The sequence below is a fragment of the Amphiura filiformis genome, chromosome 16 (assembly GCF_039555335.1).
Source record: "Amphiura filiformis chromosome 16, Afil_fr2py, whole genome shotgun sequence".
In the NCBI taxonomy this organism is placed as follows: Eukaryota; Metazoa; Echinodermata; class Ophiuroidea; order Amphilepidida; family Amphiuridae; genus Amphiura; species Amphiura filiformis.
In genome coordinates this window covers 60,876,144-60,895,869 of record NC_092643.1, presented here as the reverse complement: position 1 = coordinate 60,895,869, position 19,726 = coordinate 60,876,144, and the positions used below count along the sequence as shown (strand labels likewise).

At 34.2% G+C, this 19,726-nt stretch overlaps 1 long non-coding RNA gene across 2 annotated transcripts in view; it reads right to left on the bottom strand.

Moving 5' to 3' along the window:
- LOC140136297 (uncharacterized) overlaps positions 1-19,726 on the bottom strand; it is a 272,880-nt gene that overhangs the window by 205,842 nt on the left and 47,312 nt on the right. Inside the window, exon 1 of one of the 2 annotated variants that reach the window (XR_011856642.1) lies at positions 6,833-6,969. The exons of the other annotated variant lie outside the window; for it this stretch is intronic. This is a non-coding gene — a long non-coding RNA (uncharacterized lncRNA). Of the gene's footprint in view, positions 1-6,832; positions 6,970-19,726 lie in introns of those variants that run through there. 2 annotated transcript variants of the gene reach the window in all.

Below are 19,726 nucleotides of genomic sequence, written 5' to 3'. Positions count from 1 at the left end.
GGTATAATGATGACCATCGCCAAGATGACCTATATCAGTCAAATGTTTATTTATTCTTTATGATATCAAATTTGTTTAATTTTTCAATTATATCATTTGACACTATCCCCACTAGCCTCACTCTTGTAAATTTGATATCATGCAATGTGTTGAAGTCCAACTTGCCCATAGGCCATGAATAAATCATGAAGACTACATTTATGAGGCCTATATATGAAAGAAAAACTTTTAAACTGATACCATTATGTTTGTTGTATAATAACTTTTGACTTAGAGTAAAGTCATGATGATGTGAAAAAACATTTTCAGTCCATATGTACATACATAAAAACAAGAAAAACTAATCATATTTTGGCAATTTTCTTATTCACTCACCATTATGCAACAACATTTTCTCCCTACCCACTAGTAGATACAAGGCCCGTAGGTGTGGGTGGGGTGTGTGTGTGTGGGGGGGGGGGGGGGAGGGGTGTGATGCCTCCCCCATAAATAGCCATATTTGACCAAAATTGTCAAAAGTTTACATAAATATACCCCCCTGGCTGAAATTTGATACACTTTTGATACATGATGAAAAATGTATGAAATAAAAGGCTTTGAATTGGAACCCTCATTTCATACACTTTTATGTATCAAAACTGTATCAAATTAACATTGCATACACATTTTATACATATCAAAAGTGTATCAAATGCCAAGATAATGTATCAAAAAAGTATCAAATGAAATATATCCTTTCATTTCATACATATTTGATACATAATTATATCAAAAGTGTATCAAATAAGCAACTGTATCAAATCAGGGTTCCAATTTAAACTGTATCAAATTAGCGTTCAAATTTTTATCCTTTCATTTCATACACATTTCATACATAATTTATATCAAAAGTGTATCGAATATGTTACTGTATCAAATGAGGGTTCCAATTTAAACTGTATCAAATTAGCGTTCAAATTTTTATCCTTTCATTTCATACACATTTCATACATCATTTATATCAAAAGTGTATCGAATATGTTACTGTATCAAATGAGGGTTCCAATTTAAACTGTATCAAATTAGCATTGAAATTTTTATCCTTTCATTTCATACACATTTCATACATAATTTATATCAAAAGTGTATCGAATATGTTACTGTATCAAATGAGGGTTCCAATTTAAACTGTATCAAATTTTCGTTGAAATTTGTATCCTTTCATTTCATACACATTTCATACAAAATTTATATCAAAAGTGTATTGAATATGTTACTGTATCAAATGAGGGTTGCAATTTAAACTGTATCAAATTTGCATTCAAATTTTTATCCTTTCATTTCATACACATTTCATACATAATTTATATCAAAAGTGTATCGAATATGTTACTGTATCAAATGAGGGTTCCAATTTAAACTGTATCAAATTTATGCTCAAATTTTTATCCTTTCATTTCATACACATTTCATACATAATTTATATCAAAAGTGTATCGAATATGTTACTGTATCAAATGAGGGTTCCAATTTAAACTGTATCAAATTTATGCTCAAATTTTTATCCTTTCATTTCATACATATTTCATACATAATTATATCAAAAGTGTATGAAATATGTAACTGTATCAAATCAGCGTTCCAATTTAAACTATCAAATTAACATTCAAATTTTTATCCTTTCATTTCATACATATTTCATACATAATTTATATCAAAAGTGTATTGAATATGTTACTGTATCAAATCAGGGTTCCAATTTAAACTGTATCAAATTAACATTCAAATTTTTATCCTTTCATTTCATACACATTTCATACATAATTTATATCAAAAGTGTATCGAATATGTTACTGTATCAAATGAGGGTTCCAATTTAAACTGTATCAAATTTATGCTCAAATTTTTATCCTTTCATTTCATACACATTTCATACATCATTTATATCAAAAGTGTATTGAATATGTTACTGTATCAAATCAGGGTTCCAATTTAAACTGTATCAAATTAACATTCAAATTTTTATCCTTTCATTTCATACACATTTCATACATCATTTATATCAAAAGTGTATCGAATATGTGACTGTATCAAATGAGGGTTCCAATTTAAACTGTATCAAATTAGCATTGAAATTTTTATCCTTTCATTTCATACACATTTCATACATAATTATATCAAAAGTGTATCAAATAAGTAACTGTATCAAATCAGGGTTCCAATTTAAACTGTATCAAATTAGCGTTCAAATTTTTATCCTTTCATTTCATACGCATTTCATACATAATTTATATCAAAAGTGTATCGAATATGTTACTGTATCAAATGAGGGTTCCAATTTAAACTGTATCAAATTAGCGTTCAAATTTTTATCCTTTCATTTCATACACATTTCATACATCATTTATATCAAAAGTGTATCGAATATGTTACTGTATCAAATGAGGGTTCCAATTTAAACTGTATCAAATTAGCGTTGAAATTTTTATCCTTTCATTTCATACACATTTCATACATAATTATATCAAAAGTGTATGAAATATGTAACTGTATCAAATCAGTGTTCCAATTTAAACTATCAAATTAGCGTTCAAATTTTATCCTTTCATTTCATACACATTTCATACATAATTATATCAAAAGTGTATGAAATATGTAACTGTATCAAATCAGGGTTCCAATTTAAACTGTATCAAATTAGCGTTGAAATTTTTATCCTTTCATTTCATACACATTTCATACATAATTTATATCAAAAGTGTATCGAATATGTTACTGTATCAAATCAGCGTTCCAATTTAAACTGTATCAAATTAGCGTTGAAATTTTGATCCTTTCATTTCATACACATTTCATACATAATTATATCAAAAGTGTATCAAATATGTCACTGTATGAAATCAGCGTGCAAATTTAAACTATCAAATTAGCATTGAAATTCTTATCCTTTCATTTTATACACATTTTATACATAATTATATCAAAAGTGTATCAAATATGTCACTGTATCAAATCAGCGTTCCAATTCTAATGCTGGCCAGCGGGACCGCCCTATTTTTGATACATGCCATTTGATACACTTTTGATATAGTTTTTGATACACTTTTGATACAGTTTTTATACACTTTTGATAGTTTTTTGATACACTTTTGATAGTTTTTTGATACACTTTTGATACAGTTTTTATACACTTTTGATACACTTTTGATACAGTTTTTTATACACTTTTGATACAGTTTTTCAAATTTCAAAATTGGTCCAATCAAGCTCAAATTCAACAAGAATTATCCTTACATGATCTAAACATATTTGCAAACATTAATAACCCCAAAGTGAAGGGGTCAAAGGTCAAATTTTGAAATTAGTCTAATCAAGCTCAAATTCAACACTGCCCTCTACTGCTAATGCTGACCTCTAGCACTTTCCCCCATCACGGAGCAGCTCAATGCACTTTCCCTATCAACGCTCAAAATTACAACGCACAATAGGATAAATGTGTGAGAAAGTCTTGCAAAACCCAACCAAAATGGAACATACATACATCAGAGGGCCTGCTTGGAATGCAGTGCTTGTCACTGAAGTTGTTACCCTCAATAAAGAGAGACAAAAGGCTACCAATAACATCTACTATACAGGCTATTCATGCTTAATACATATACATTGAGGCCCTATATATAATATATAGTAAGCTTACCTTATCAGAACAAAGTCAGATATTTCCTCTTTAATCACAGTCCCTGATTACAACTACATTGTAACCTAATGTGCAGTCTACAAGCATGTTTGTATCTTCATCATGATAAATAAAACACCATAATTTGCTCTAAAATACAGTACATTTCCAAATGCAAATCCTGGTGTTAACTGCATACATGCCACATGGGCAAATTTGAAAATGATGAGTCATTATCTAGACATGTGATCAGTTATTGATACAGTTTTGATACACTACAAAAGGTCAGTTTATGAAAGCCCAATTTGATACACTTTTGATATACCTCTAGCCACCCAAAATAAACTAAGTCCAATTTAATACGCTTTTGATACACTATAGGCAGCCAGAATTTGACCAAGTCCAATTTGATACACTTTTGATATACCTCTAGCCACCAAAAATTAACTAAGTTCAATTTGATACACTTTACATACACTAAAAAACAGGCAAAGTCCAATTTAATACACTTTTGATACACTGTATGCAGCCAGAATTTGACTAAGTCCAATTTGATACACTTTTGATATACATCTAGCACCAAAAAGTTCACTTTGATACACTTTACATACACTGAAAAACTGCAAAGTTCAATTTGATACACTTTTGATACACCACAAGCATGGCCAAAATTAACTAAGTTCAAATTCGATACACTTTTGATACATTTTGATACAGTTAGGTGGTATTTGATACAGTTTTGATACCTTATATTTTCAGTTGATACATTTTCAATACACCCTTTGTATATCAAAACTGTATTAAATTGCTGTTTGATACAGTTTTAATACACTTTGATACACTTTTGATACACTTCTTGCTGTATAGAATTTCTGCTAGGGCCAAATCATGAACTTTCTGGCAAACTTATCTCTTGAAAAGGTCTGCATTTGGAAAATCCATACCCCCACCAAAAATCCTGGCCTGTTAGAATTGAAGACTGACAAAGTATGGCAGGTTTTGGTCCATATCCACCAATTTTCTGTCCATAAGTTGTTAATACAAAATTTGAGAAAATATTTCAATATGTGACTATTTTTTGGCCACAATCACCTAAATTTGTTTATGAAAACTAAAATTTGTTTAAATTTTCTCCAGAAAGTTGAAATTTGGCCAAAACTCAGTCTATCCATTAAGCTACTAATGAATTAATTTCAGAAAGCTAACACATTTTGTGATAATTTTCTGTCCATATTTCCAACTTTTACATTACAAACATTGACATTGATGACTTGCAATTGAGACTTACTATTTAGATAGAGCCTTTGAACCTTTTGGCTACAGGTAACAATTTTGTCATACAATAACTCAATTACCACTGTAGTGCTACGCTTCCTTATTGTATTACATGACAGGGTGGCTTATGGGCAAGTTTAAACATCCTACTGCATGTCTTTGTGTTTTATCACTCTCTCTTCATGGATGACCACTAGTCCGGGGGTGGTCCTTAGTGGAAAAGTGGGTAACGGGATGTGCGGGTGTGTTTTCAGGCTTTTGGTATCATTTTGGGTCGCATTTTCAGAAAACTGGTTCCCAGCCGTGGTGCCGCCACTGTCTGTCAAACGTTTTAACAATGTATGAATTACAAAAAATTAACTTTGTACATGTTTAAGATGTAAATACTATGTCATTACTGAATGTTTCAAAAAATAATGTTGTAAATACGTCACTGTGCGACATTACCTAAGTACAACATCAGCGAACATCCTGAAAACATAGTGTGTTGGCTGGGTTTAGATACGGGTTTTTCCCACAATATTCTTTTAAAATCTGTTTTATAGCAACATTTTTCCAGAATTGGGCAAATTAACCATAACTTTGATTGAAAGCACAATATAAAAAGAACAGTAATAATATAACTGTCAACTCTGTGATTCCTTTCTAATATTAAAATCCTACATAGAACTTGTCAAACATATAAATATTATGTGTATTAAATTAGACATTACTTTAATTGATCATTTTCTCAATTGATGCAGAAGTCCGTAGTAACTACACTACCCCACCACTACAGGAAACTACTTTACTAATGACAAGCCACATCCGGATTTACCAATCCTATTGGACTACTAAGTGCTTCAAATCCAATACTTTAAAGATGTTATTTTTGTGAGATAAAATTTTGTGTGATGATAACACGGTTATATTTAGCTTGTCTAAATAGAACCAATTTACCTCAGCAGAGAAATTTTAGTCCAAGTTTGGTGATTCTCTGTCATGGGGTAATAACAAAGGATTATCAAACACTTGCTCATAATGTTGTTATTGATTCCTGGTTTGGTATTTCAGGTATTTCTGCAAGCCCGGGGATGCAAGCAGTAGTGGCTCATGGGTATGGAGGAATGCCCTCAGTCTGAACTCTTTTCCTCCAGATGCCCCAGTAAAATACCCAAAATTATGAAAAATTTCACTTTTTGCTGCAATTTTGCACAAAATTGGTTGATTTTTGAATCCTAAAGAACCAGCTGAATTTAAGACAAATGACGCTATAAACCAACTGCTGTTTAGTACAGCAACTGATAAAGGTCAACTATGTGTAGTTGAACTCTAGCATCACCATTAATTCTAACCCTAACAGTAAAGCACTTATGCATTGGTTCAAATCAAGTTCGGTAGTGATAGAGGTGCGTATTTCGCTGGTCACAGTAGCAAATCACATGCTTAAAGTTAATTTTTACAGTGTACACACACATACAATGGCGGTTTGTCAACACACTTGCAGTGCAACCCAGCAGAAAAGCATTATCGTCACTACCAATCTTGCGGTGATCCTCCTATCAAAGGCACCAGTTGAATTGAATACAATTTTAATCTTGTGTAATACTATACTATGTAAATATGCTGGAGTATTCAGCCCCATATCCATTATACCTCAACCAATATTTTCTATTGTATCAATATCCATCCACCCCATACACAACGGTTGACTCATCATACCACATGTATCTGTGAAGTTTCACAGATTCCTGATAGCCTATCTGCTCGCATCGATCGCACACAAACTTACTCTAAACCGTAAGCACATAACAGTTAACACCCATAGTCCTAACGTACCATTTGAATTTAATATAATGGTAATACATCGCACAATGCTACACAACACAAAATATGATAGAGAGCAAAGTAGATAGTATTCATTACCTCTGCAAATAGCTACAACTATATTCCATTGTGTCGATAGCCGTCCATCCCATACTCATTGTGAACTCATCATACCACGTGTATCTGTGAAGTTTCATGCTGCATCACAGCATAATGGCAGTAGTTAACGCTTTAACTCGCACACAAACTGTGAAAGTTGGCATGGACTGCTGGGAGAATTTATTGACTTGATGGCTTATTGGAATTCCTAGCTAGGGTAGAAAAAGGTCTATGTCAAAAAGATGGACCTATTTATGTTGCTAATATATTACTTACTATTGTATGTTGTTATCATGGTTATATAAATAGCAGCACTTTTCTTTGTCAGAGGGGGGGGGATGATTAAAATGTCTTTCCCTGTTTTGTTGGTGGGAGGGGGCAAAGACAAACAAATTTCCGATAGCATAATTTTTGATGGGTTTTTTTACAGAGAGACTGTATACAATAGTAAATTCTTTGTGCTTCCAAAAAGTGGCTTTATTGGAACAAAATGTGGGATTTTACACTAATTTGGCCCATGATCAGGGTGAATTTTGGTGGAAAATGGGCAACACAGAAGACGCACCAGGTAGTCTTGGGCGCTTCTGTCCTTTTTTCTTCTTGTCTATTCCTTTTATCTCATTTCCCCTTTTCTTTTCCTTTGACTTCCCTATTTTCTCTTTCATTTTAGTCAAACTGTTCAATATATGGATATACCGTACTGACGCGAGTATAGTCCCACCTTCGAGTAAAGTCCCACCCCCAAATTTTGGAAAAATTTCAAAAATTAAAAAAAAAAAGCATTTAGGTCTAGGTCCAGGGACACTACAAAAACGAAAAAATAAAAAACTTAAAAAAAAAACTTTTTAAAAAAATTCGAGTATAGTCCCACCCCCCAATTTTGAAAAATGGGACTATACTCGCATCAGTACAGTATTTGTTTGGTTGTAACTATATCTTTAAGAAAACACACTTGGGTCCTGATAGGACCTACAGCTACATTAGGTAATTCCAGGCGTCAATTCCTCTAACCAAGCCAGGACACAGTGTAATGTCACACAATGAATGATGATTGACCTTCATATTGGTCAGTACTCACACAACTTCCTACAGGCACTAATTAGTCAGATACGGCTACTAAAAAATGTGAAAATAATGCAACAAAATGAATGTTTTAAACTAAATGATCCCTAGTTAAAATCGTTCTACATATCTCTAACACCTCTTGTAAGAAATTTGACACTTTATTTCTGCTTGTCATTTTCTCCATGCTGCTAAGATGCACTCATTTAATAAGGTCACCTGTAATAACCCATGTGGAGCCAAGCATGGTAGGCTACTATATGTTTACATCTCATAGAGTAAGTAAGGTTGCCAGGAGATGCATTTTACTCACAATTGGGCTATATTTAAGGGCTCGGATAGCAACGTTTGCACACTATTTTTCTGGGACATGAGTGCACATCAAACATATCAAATTGCATTCTGAATATGAGGAATGTCCTTCTAATACCAAATAATTTTGATTTTTTTAAATAAAGTTTACTTTGAGGACTGTTAAAAAATAATTTGATATCAGAAGGACATTCCTCGTATTCAGAATGCAATTCGATATGTCTGATGTGCTCTCATGAGAAAAATACTGTGCAAACGTTGCTATCCGAGCCTGTAAAGAGTCCTACGAGCTTTATAGGACTTTGGTGTAAATGTGCTGCTTTTAGAGGTGTGGGTAAAGATTAATTTTGAAAGCATGTGTGCTTTGCAAAAAAAAAATGTAACATCATTTAAAATGTGACATTAGAAAAATCAATCAATAAAAATAATCTTGCCCTGTCGTATTTATAAACGTGATACCAACGCATTGTTGATTTTGGTCAAAATGTTTAATGTTGGGTTATATAAAGGTCTGAAAATGATTTTTAAATATTTTATTTGAAAAAGCACTGCAACAACATTTATTATAATTTGTTCTCAAAATGCAAAATATTTTGTCAATACCTAAATAACAGAATGTTTTGCAACAAGTTTTCCAAAATGTTTTTGAATGTTATTAAAACATTTTATACCCTTTATATACCCTTTTTATAGACAGAACTCTTGCCCCCCCCCCGCTGTTGCCCAGTAAAATCCCAAAATTACGAAAATGTCACCTTTTTGCGGTAATTTTGCCCCCCCCTGAAATTCACTTTGCCCCTCAATATCCCCCTGAATAAAATTCCTGGCGCCTCCACTGATTAATAATCAATCCCGGTAGCTCATCTCATGTAGTGGTTAGAAGACTCACTGGACCATGTTTGATCACCACTCCAAAACGAGTCTATTTAATTTTAAATTGGCAAAAAGTCCAAATCTGAGATGTCAACACAGTCTAGTAATAGCTAGTATCCACATACTGATAACTTAATAAATGCTATTCGCCAACAATGTGTTATGTGTAATCCGATTATTGCAACTGGATCACACTTTTTAGTCTTGAACCACATTCAAAATGACCACCACAAGAAGTCTATATACCGTATGCATGTATAATATTATTCCAAAAGGTGCATATGAGCCAGTTACCAATCACTGACGAATTGCTTCACACCTAGTAAAAGCTAAATGTGTTACAGTGAGTAGCCCATTTGCTAGATTTTCACAGCTTTTGAGTATCTAAAACGCTGAATTGATACCTCTGAAAGTGTTTTATGGACAGTTTACTGACTGATCTCTTAATGGTGTTCAAATTATTTGGAAGTGGATATTATATCTCCAGATTCAGGGAAAGAAGCCAAATACTGGGATTTGAATGCTTCCTATGGCTGCCTCTACTATTTTGATTGGTTAACAAATAGGACTATATCATATATTGAGCCAATCAGAGATATGGTAAGAATAAGACTAAAGAGGCTCAAGCTTAAAATTTGTTTAGATATCTAAAAGCTGTATTTTCATTGGTTACTCAGATGCTTATATTATGTAATTAACCAATCAGGGGCACTGTAAGAAAGGCATTAGTACTCACTGGGTTAAGAGTGCATTTCATCTGACAAATGGTGGCACTCACAGACTGCTACAGACCATGTATCAACAATCAAAGTCCCCGTGCATTGTATGCTGTGAATTCTTGCATATTCGTGAGGGCCGATTGTACGACCGTGTCGTATTTAACAATCACGGCAGTATTGCGTGCCTTTGCGCATACATGATAGAGCATCGCATGCCTTCACGATTACTCGATAGACCGTAAAAATATGTGGTAATTGCGTGGCAGTTTTGTCTGTTGCATTTCTTGCTATCTACTGAAGATAGCAGACACAGTATTTTACAGCTTGCCATCTATTGAAGATAGCAGACATAGTATTTTACAACTTGCTATCTACTGAAGATAGCAGACATAGTATTTTACAACTTGCTATCTACTGAAGATAGCAGGCAATATTTTACAGCTTGCTATCTACTGAAGATAGCAGACATAGTATGTTACAACTTGCTATCTACTAAAGATAGCAGGCAATATTTTACAGCTTGCTATCTACTGAAGATAGCAGACGGTATTTTACAGCTTGCTATCTACTGAAGATAGCAGACATAGTATTTTACAGCTTGCTATCTACTGAAGATAGCAGACATAGTATTTTACAGCTTGCTATCTACTGAAGATAGCAGACATAGTATTTTACAGCTTGCTATCTACTGAAGATAGCAGACATAGTATTTTACAGCTTGCTATCTACTTAAGATAGCAGACACAGTATTTTACAGCTTGCTATCTACTGAAGATAGCAGACGGTATTTTACAGCTTGCTATCTACTGAAGATAGCAGACATATTATTTTACAGCTTGCTATCTACTGAAGATAGCAGACATAGTATTTTACAGCTTGCTGTCTACTGAAGATAGCAGACACAGTATTTTACAGCTTGCTATCTACTGAAGATAACAGACACAGTATTTCATGGAACATCGGCCCTCATTATCAGGTGATACTGAGACTTAGACTGCTTGTACGCGGTGTGTTATATTTTTCGGCCATGGTGGCAACACTGTGCCTGAGTTTCAATATAGGCTGTCTCAATACACCAGACATACATTGAGTATAGTCTTACTATTAATAACTTAATGCATATATTATTTATAAACATGATCTTTCAAAAAGGTCAGCAACTTTAATGTCTATCCAGCATTTGTGTAGACAGGACAAAAATTAACCTACAAACAATATCAGTATCTGATGACATAAACATCCCCATGTGCTAAGAGATAGGATGATAGATCAGGTTGTGGATCATAAAGTGTGTGTATAGTAAATATACTAAGTTTTCAGCACATTGTTTACATTCTAATATATTTTTAGAGTTAAAAAGTGAGCTGTTCTAAAACTGCTTATCCACAAAAATAGCCTGTCCAGATAAAGATCCTGCTAGGATCGAAAGCTCCGGCCCCTAAAACTTTGAAATAATATATTTTTAAATAGATTTTTCAACAAATTTAAGATTTTGAAATGCTTTAGGAAAGTTTTAGGACCTATACAGGTAAGTAAGTTTATTAGAGAACAAGGATCACTTTCAATTTTTTGTGGTACTCTGGGGGCCAGGGTATATACCTCAGAATCTCACATTGAAAAAAAATGAAGAAAAGGGTCTCCTCATTTTCCTCGAGCACTGTAGACCAAAAACTATACTAACAATGCTAATTTTACATTGAAGGAAAACTAAACACCTCCCTCATCAACCCATGAAAATCCTCTGGGTAGGATCCAACAAATTAATTTTATGTGGCCTAATGATAATAAAAAGGGATATTTCTTGTCATTAAGAATAAGGAAACCCAATGATTCATGTATTTTTCCTTGTACAGATTATTGAAGCAAACCATAATATTCTGACAAGCCATTAGTTGCTATAGCGATTTAGATACACATTGATTAAGTGATATATTTGGTGAAATTGGAAGATATCTTACATGTTGACAATTACTGGCTACATTGTGATTCTATTATTTTACACACATATTCTGGAGGCTATAGTATTCTGTGGCACTGTATTTTACTTTGTATGTTTACCACCCTTTTAAAGGAAGTCTCCGGCAATCACAACATTATGCCTTATATGTAAGAAAAATAATAATCAAGCACGAATCACATGGCTTTATTTTAAACAAACTCATAGTGCCCCAAAAAACGAATAAAAACATCAGTCTCTCAACACGCGATATTCAAAATTCCCAGGTGCCAAAATTGTCGAGTGCAATGACGTCCCAGTAATACAATTAAGGCTGACGACAATTGAGCAAATAACCATTACGTCATTGCACTTAGATAATTTTGGCGCGGGCATTTTGAATATCGTGTGTTGAGAGCCGACTGTTTTTATTAGTTTTTATGGTAAATATGAGTTTGTTTTGAATAAAACCATGTGATTCGTGTTTGATAATTATTTTTCTAACATATAAGGCATAATGTTATGATTGCCGGAGAATCCCTTTAAAAGCAGTGCCATTTGTGAAAATGGGGTATTCAAGTTCCATACACCCTCTGAAGACTTGACCTTAATCTTCCAAACAATTTCAAATGGGGTTATACCTGAATGGGTGACTCCATTTGAAATTTGTGGGAGATTAAGATCATGTCTTCCACAGGGGGTGTATGGATTTCAACTGGAATAGCCAAATGGGGAAGCTGCTTCCACAAATTGAAGTGAAAATCAGATATTTACTGCATTAACTGTTTTACCTACCAGGTCCATTACAACAAAAATAAATTGGTAAATTTTTATCAGAATATCCCATGTTTGTCATAAAAACATGTTGAACTTGGTTATTAAATTTGCAACTTTGAAAGCATCCCTTTGGTGTATAAGTATGTTTTCTTACCACTAAAATTTATTTCTATATTAAATATTAAGGGCCTATTCAGTGATTTGCTCATCCTAACGATCATAAAAATCATCAAATTCAGATTTTGCTGTCATTGTCATAGATGTGCTAACATAGTCTGCTATTGATTTAGCCTGTGTATTTATGACAAAATAAGGCATTTACACGAATCTGTAATTTATATACTGACAGTATATAAATTAGCTACATGTATTTGAATGGGGCTTCAACTTTGTCAATACTGCTTTTTTTGTTGCTTTTTACCCATTTTTTTATTTCAAAACTACCAAATGACAATATGAATGACTTATTCTTCACTTTAAAGCAATTTATTAACTATTTTAATTTTTTACGCCTTCGATGCAATCACTGAATGGGACTTTAATTTGAGCTGAAAGTTGTGAAGTGCAATTACACAAATTGATTTGCTGAGAGACTGGTGTGACCACTTTTAACCAAATAGTCATTTTATGTTAGATACTGAATAAGGCTACAAAATGCCCAGAGGGTTCTTCCTGGTGAAGGTGTATGGGGAAGTGCCACGGAGTACCTTTTCAACAATTTTGGAATATTGATGGGTGGGTTTTCACTCAGTGGAAACCAATGCATTCAATCCAATTGGGCACATTTGGGCAAAATTACCCTTAAAAGCACATAATTTGGGCAAATTTGGGTGTTTTGGGTGAAAAATTGGTATACTGATGGGCTGCCAAAAACAGCAAAAAGTAGGTACAGAGAAAGTCGGTATCCTAAATTCTGCAAAGCACATCCCATGCAAATGTTTTTTAAGAACCCCAGGACAAAATGCAATACAATTAAAGCATACAGTTTCAAATCAGGGTTGCCAAAATTTCCGCCAATTTCAAGGGTCAAATCCTCAAAAAGTCACCCAATCTGTCTCTTAACCATTGGTTTCTATGGGACATGAAACTAAAAGTCGCAAAAATGTTGTAAAGTCACCCAATATACTTTTTTTTTTTTTTTCTGCTTCAATTGGTAACTGAATTATGTGAATTGTAGTCTCATGCAACTAGACCTGACATTTATGTTATTAAGCCATCATATTGTCATAGTAACAAAGCATTTAAGTGGTAAGGACCAGGGTCAAAAGCAGTTTGAATCTTGATGGTAAGTGGTTTTGTAATTCTATGATGTGGTTTGATTTACTTTAATGCTCTCTGTGCTAGCCATAGGCTTCAACATAAAAAGTCCCAGGTTTTGTGATATTCTCTCAAAATATCAAGAGATATCTTAAGAGCCACTGAACCAATATCAGACTTGTTTATACTCATTTTAATGCATTTTTTATGCTGATTCCAAATCTGGCAGTTCCAATGTACAATTCTGAAATTTTTGAATTTTTTTGAAAATTTGGGACTTGTCGTCTGCAGTGGACACCCGCATGGACAGGGTTAAAGGGTCAAATTCAATCTCAATGACATTAGAGTGTAATCATGATATTTGTTCTATTCAAATAGCATTTAGCAATTTTTCATAACATATAATATGAATTTTATGAAAGATCTTAATAGCCAGAGGTAGACGCCAGAGGAGGGAGCATTGTTTATTATGTTGAGAAGGAAATGTTGCAAATGGTGAAAGGAAAAAATTGATAGACTATTGAATGAAGTGGGAAGGATTCTAAGTGTGTTGTGGCAGGAATTCAAAGCTACCTATGCTGATCTGTTGAGTAAGAAGTTGACTGGCGTGATGGATGACTCTGGTCATCCACTCTACGTTCATTTTGCATGTCAGCTGATTCCCAGATCTGGCTGTGTAACATAGTATTTTACAGCTTGCTATCTACTGAAGATAGCAGCCACAGTATTTTATAGTTTGCTATCTACTGAAGATAGCAGACACAGTATTTCACAGCTTGCTATCTACTGAAGATAGCACATAGTATTTTACAGCTTGCTATCTACTGAAGATAGCAGACGTAGTATTTTACAGCTTGCTATCTACTGATAATAGTACAGTATTTTATAGCTTGTTATCTACTGAAGATAGCAGACATAGTATGTTACAGCTTGCTATCTACTGGAGATAGACAGTATTTTATGGCTGGCTATCTACTGAAGATAGCAGACACCGTATCTTATGGCTTGCTATCTACTGAAGACAACAGACGTAGTATTTTACAGCTTGCTATCTACTGATGATAGCAGACAATATTTTACAGCTTGCTATCTCCTGAAGATACCAGACACAATATTTTTCAGCTTGTTATCTACTAAAGATAGCAGTGTTTAAATTTTTTTTAAACATTCAAGAATGTCAGAAATGTAAACTTTCAAGGCCATATTTGGAATCAGCATGAAAAATGCATTAAAATGAGTAAAACAAGCCTAGTATTGGTTCAGTGGTTCTTAAGATAGCTCTTGATATTTAGAAAAACTATCTCAAAACTTTTATGTTGAAACCTATGGTTAGCATGCAGAGCATTTAAGGCCACATGTGCATGCCATTTCATCATCACCACCTGCCACATGACAAAATTTTGTGCTAATCTATACCAATCTATTTTTAAAAGCATCATGTGCACATCACAGTCTGTTGCACTTTGTGGTGTCAACTACCAACAATTCCACTTGACATACTTTTAGAAAATCAAATTCCCCCAAGAATAGAAAAGAAAGTGAGAAACTTTATTAAAAATGAATAGGTTTGGTTCAATTAAGGGTAAAAAGGTAGCATTAAGTAGGTGAGCTGGGTGGCTGGTGCATCTGGGTTATATGATGCAAGATAATGCGTGAGTGAGCAACTGCTGCTCTATTGTAAGCTTTATGATGCTGTTTGCTTTGAGCATACATGAGCTTACTAATTTGAATGTGAAGTCAGGAATATGAACATAGAAGTACAAGTTTAGCATAGAAAGGCAAAGACTAAGATTCAACATGAATGAGCTTCAAACTTATTTCAATGCATTTTGCACAGGTTGTCAAATGGTCCAATTTTTAACATTTAAAATTTTCAAAAATTATTAATTTAGATTTCAATGTCAAAACTATATGTGATGATTTCAATCAATTACACACTGCTAGTAGCCGTACAGACTCCAAATATGTCTTTATTATTGAATCTATTCACAGTCTATTTCCAGTTTAACTTCTAACAAATGTTTGATGATATGTAGAATGTCTGCTGCAAATATATTATCAATTTTATGTCAAGAAATCATTAAACATTACTGGAAATAGAATAGGAATAGATTTAACGAAGACATGTTGCTTCAAAAATTCTGCATCCACTAAGAAGTCTGTAGCGGCCCTTAGTACCATATTCAACAAGCCAAATCATACCTAACATTACCTAACATACCTAACTGTAAATAATGATCCAGATACTAAAGAGTTGGTTAATAAAAGAGCAGTTTTGCACAATGCATTAATACTCTGTGTACTAGTCATATAGGTTTCAACATAAAAAGTTCCGAGATATTTTCTCAAAATTTTAAGAGCTAATTGAAGAACCACTGAACCAATATACTAAGGTTGTTTGTACTCATTCTAATGCATTTTTCATGCTGATTCCAAATATGGTCATGATAATTTACAATTCTGAAATATTTGAATTTAAAGGGAAAAAAATGAAACTCGTCTGCAGTCGACACCCACGTGGAGAGCGTTAAGATACACTACGGTATATAAATTTTAAACTATATTTTTAAATATCATAAAGAATATACGAGAATATATTTAGGACATTCTCACAACTTGATTAAAATCTTGTCAAACCTTACAGGAGAAATTAAACAACACCATTTCAGTTGTCATTTAGTACACTGTGCACAAATGCTTTAAGTGGTTCAAATTGTACAAGAGTAGTGAGTAAAGCTTGAGTTAAGTGACACTTGACAGGGTTGAAGTAAGGCTACTGACTATTTAAAGTGATTACAAGTGACAAATGACTTTCAAAGAGAAATGTCAGCGGATAGTTTTCCTCTGCACTATTAAATGCTTCATTAGATGTTGCTGACAATGCTCCACTACCTTCCAATGTGCAGACTGTCTGGCATGCTGCTTGTACTTTCTCCTTGAGAGAGCACAGGTACCGTGACAGATGGGCCATAAAAAAACTTTGGACAGACATGTAAATGAGGACGCCCAAGTAGATAGTAAACCATAGAATACTGTATTTGCTATCTTCAGTAGATAGCAAGCTGTAAAATACTACATCTGTTGTCTTCAGTAGATAGCAAGCCATAAGTTACTATGTCTGCTATCTCCAGTAGATAGCAAGTTGTAAAATACTGTCTGCTATCTTCAGTAGATAGTAAGCTGTAAAATACTGTCTGCTATCTTCAGTAGATAGCAAACTGTAAAATAATGTCTGCTATCTTCAGTAGATAGCAAGCTGTAAAATACTGTCTGCTATCTCCAGTAGATAGCAAGCTGTAAAATACTATCTGCTATCTTCAGTAGATAGCAAGCTGTAAAATACTGTCTGCTATCTTCAGTAGATAGCAAGCTGTAAAATACTGTCTGCTATCTTCAGTAGATAGCAAGCTGTAAAATATTAAATGCTTCATTAGATGTTGCTGACAATGCTCCACTACCTTCCAATGTGCAGACAGTCTGGCATGCTGCTTGCACTTTTTCCTTGAAAGAGCACAGGTACCGTGACAGATGGGCCATAAAAAACTCGTGTGTATGTAGGGGTGCATTTGGACAGACATGCAAATGAGGATGCACAAGTGAAAATAGTAGAGTAACTGAGATCACTCTGCAACTGAGAACGTCCATGGTTGCATCTACCTACCAGCATATTGCAAACAATGTAAAAATGCATTTAAAGCAACAGCTAGGAACAACAGATTTGGAAATTAGAGTATAAACTGAGTAGTAGATACCAGTTGTAGTCCTACTAATTTGGCACATTGGGTGGCCTATGGGAAAGTTACTCCCTATTGCAAGACTAGCCATTCCTTCAAGGTGAAATAAAGCTACTCATGTTACTGTCTGGCCATGGTCTGGCCTGCTGTCTGATCTTTCCCTGGGAAATGAGGTTTTCCAATTTGGACACTACTGGTAATCTAACAGCATTTCTGATTGGTTGATAAGTTGAAATGCTTATTTCAATTGCAAAATTATGACTAAGCTTTAAACTATTTATGGTCAAACTTGCATTTGCAGATGATCTTATTAATACCCTCCTTTATTAGTTCAAAATTGGACACAATATTCATTTTGGCCAATCGGCAGGTAGTTCTCATATCTTGTTTGCTGATGTAGGGTCATGTCTCAGTAGGATAGTAAAGAATCAAGTGGATCCACAGTTTTGTGCTCAGCTTTGGGTGTCCAAAAAGTTGTAGGTTATCTTTTGCAAGTCTTTACAGGTAGCAGGATGGGATGAGACCAGTGAGGTGGCATCCACAGTCAAGGGAGACTGATGTATACTGCACACACAAAATATCCAAACACCGAAAACAAAACCCATTTCTTAAAGAAACTAAAACTAAATTACAAAATAAAGTAGTCGATAGATGGAGAATTTTGTTCTGCATATTTTGATACCTCATTCGGCCCGAAACGACTTGATTTCCATAACTTTTCAAAAGTGACAAAAATTTACATTGACCATTCCCACAAAGCATGCAGATATTGAACGCAGTAGAGTGAGCATTAATCTGTCAGGCTGCAATGAACCCATAACAAAAGGCAGCAGAAATCACCTTGAAGGAGGAAATATCCAAATGTATCACTTTTGAAACTCTACCTTTGGTAATTCAAATGCATATAGCTTTATAGGAGAATAAAGTTGTATTGCGCCAAATGAGGTATCAAAGTACTCAGAACAAAATTCCCCATCTATTGACTACTTTATTTGGCAATTTAGTTTTAGTGTCTTTAAGAAATGGCTTTTGTTTTAAGTGTTTGGATACCGTACTCTTTGTGCACAGTATATTTTATAATACAGATGTAGTTTTAAAAGGTTCAATAGAATTAACAGAGATGTTGTTTTATGCTTATCAACAACAAAAGCATGAGTAATGGTCAAATTCAAGGTTGAATACTGTCTTCAGCTTTCGATCTTTAAAGCAGAATCTTGATCAAACATAAAGATTTTCAGTTGTGTCAAAAGACAGACATGGTTAATGCATGATGATGAACTTCTACTCAAGGTAGCTGACAAATGACCAATAAAATAGATTGATCTTTTAAAAGAACAGGAAACAAACAAACTTATGGGCCAGTGAATCATGAAAGAAAAACAGTTTACTGGTGCAAGGCGAGGGAAAAAACACTGTACCAACTCACTCCCCAACCAGGCCCGTGACGCAGGATTTTTTTTGGGGGTGCTGATTTTGAAAAAGTCGACTTTTTTCCAAAGGGGGGGGGGGGCAAACTTGTGAAAAGTGGACTTTCTTCCCCAAATTTGGACCTCTTTTGACCAAAAAACCGTAAAAAACCTGATTTTTTGGCTCGCTACGCTCGCAAAATTCTGAAATTTTGGGACTTTTTTTATACTTTTGTACATTTGGGGAGGTGCAGTTGCACCCCCCCTGCGTACGGGCCTGCCCCCAACATGTACACTTTAGTCAAAATTTCAATTGAATGAACACAGCCTGATATAGCGGGACAATTTTTTGCATACACTACATGATGTACGCCAGCGTGTGCGACTGTGCATGCGTAACACGCAAGTGAATCTAACCATGCCAACACACTTGTGATTGGTTTGTATTGTATCCAAGGTTGTGCGTTAGCGTTGTAGTTGTAGAAAATATGATCGCGGTTGCACAAATACAGCTGTTGAAACCTGTGTTCATTCAATTGAAATTCCTAGTATAGCAGTTGATACTGTGGGTGGCACTTTATACAGAGTGAGTGATTAGTAGCTTTTAGTGATGTTTTATGAAATTTAATAGACATAAGTGATCAAATTGGCATATAGTTCCCACAGAAAAATCTCTGATATCCCTCCAAGCACTCCAAACAGGTGTTTGGGCACATGCATGAACTGGTATACTAACTAGGTAGCTGGAATAAAGCCTAGTTGAAAAATTTGCTACACTTAGCTTTGAGTTTCCTTAGCTAAGTCTACATGAATCTTGA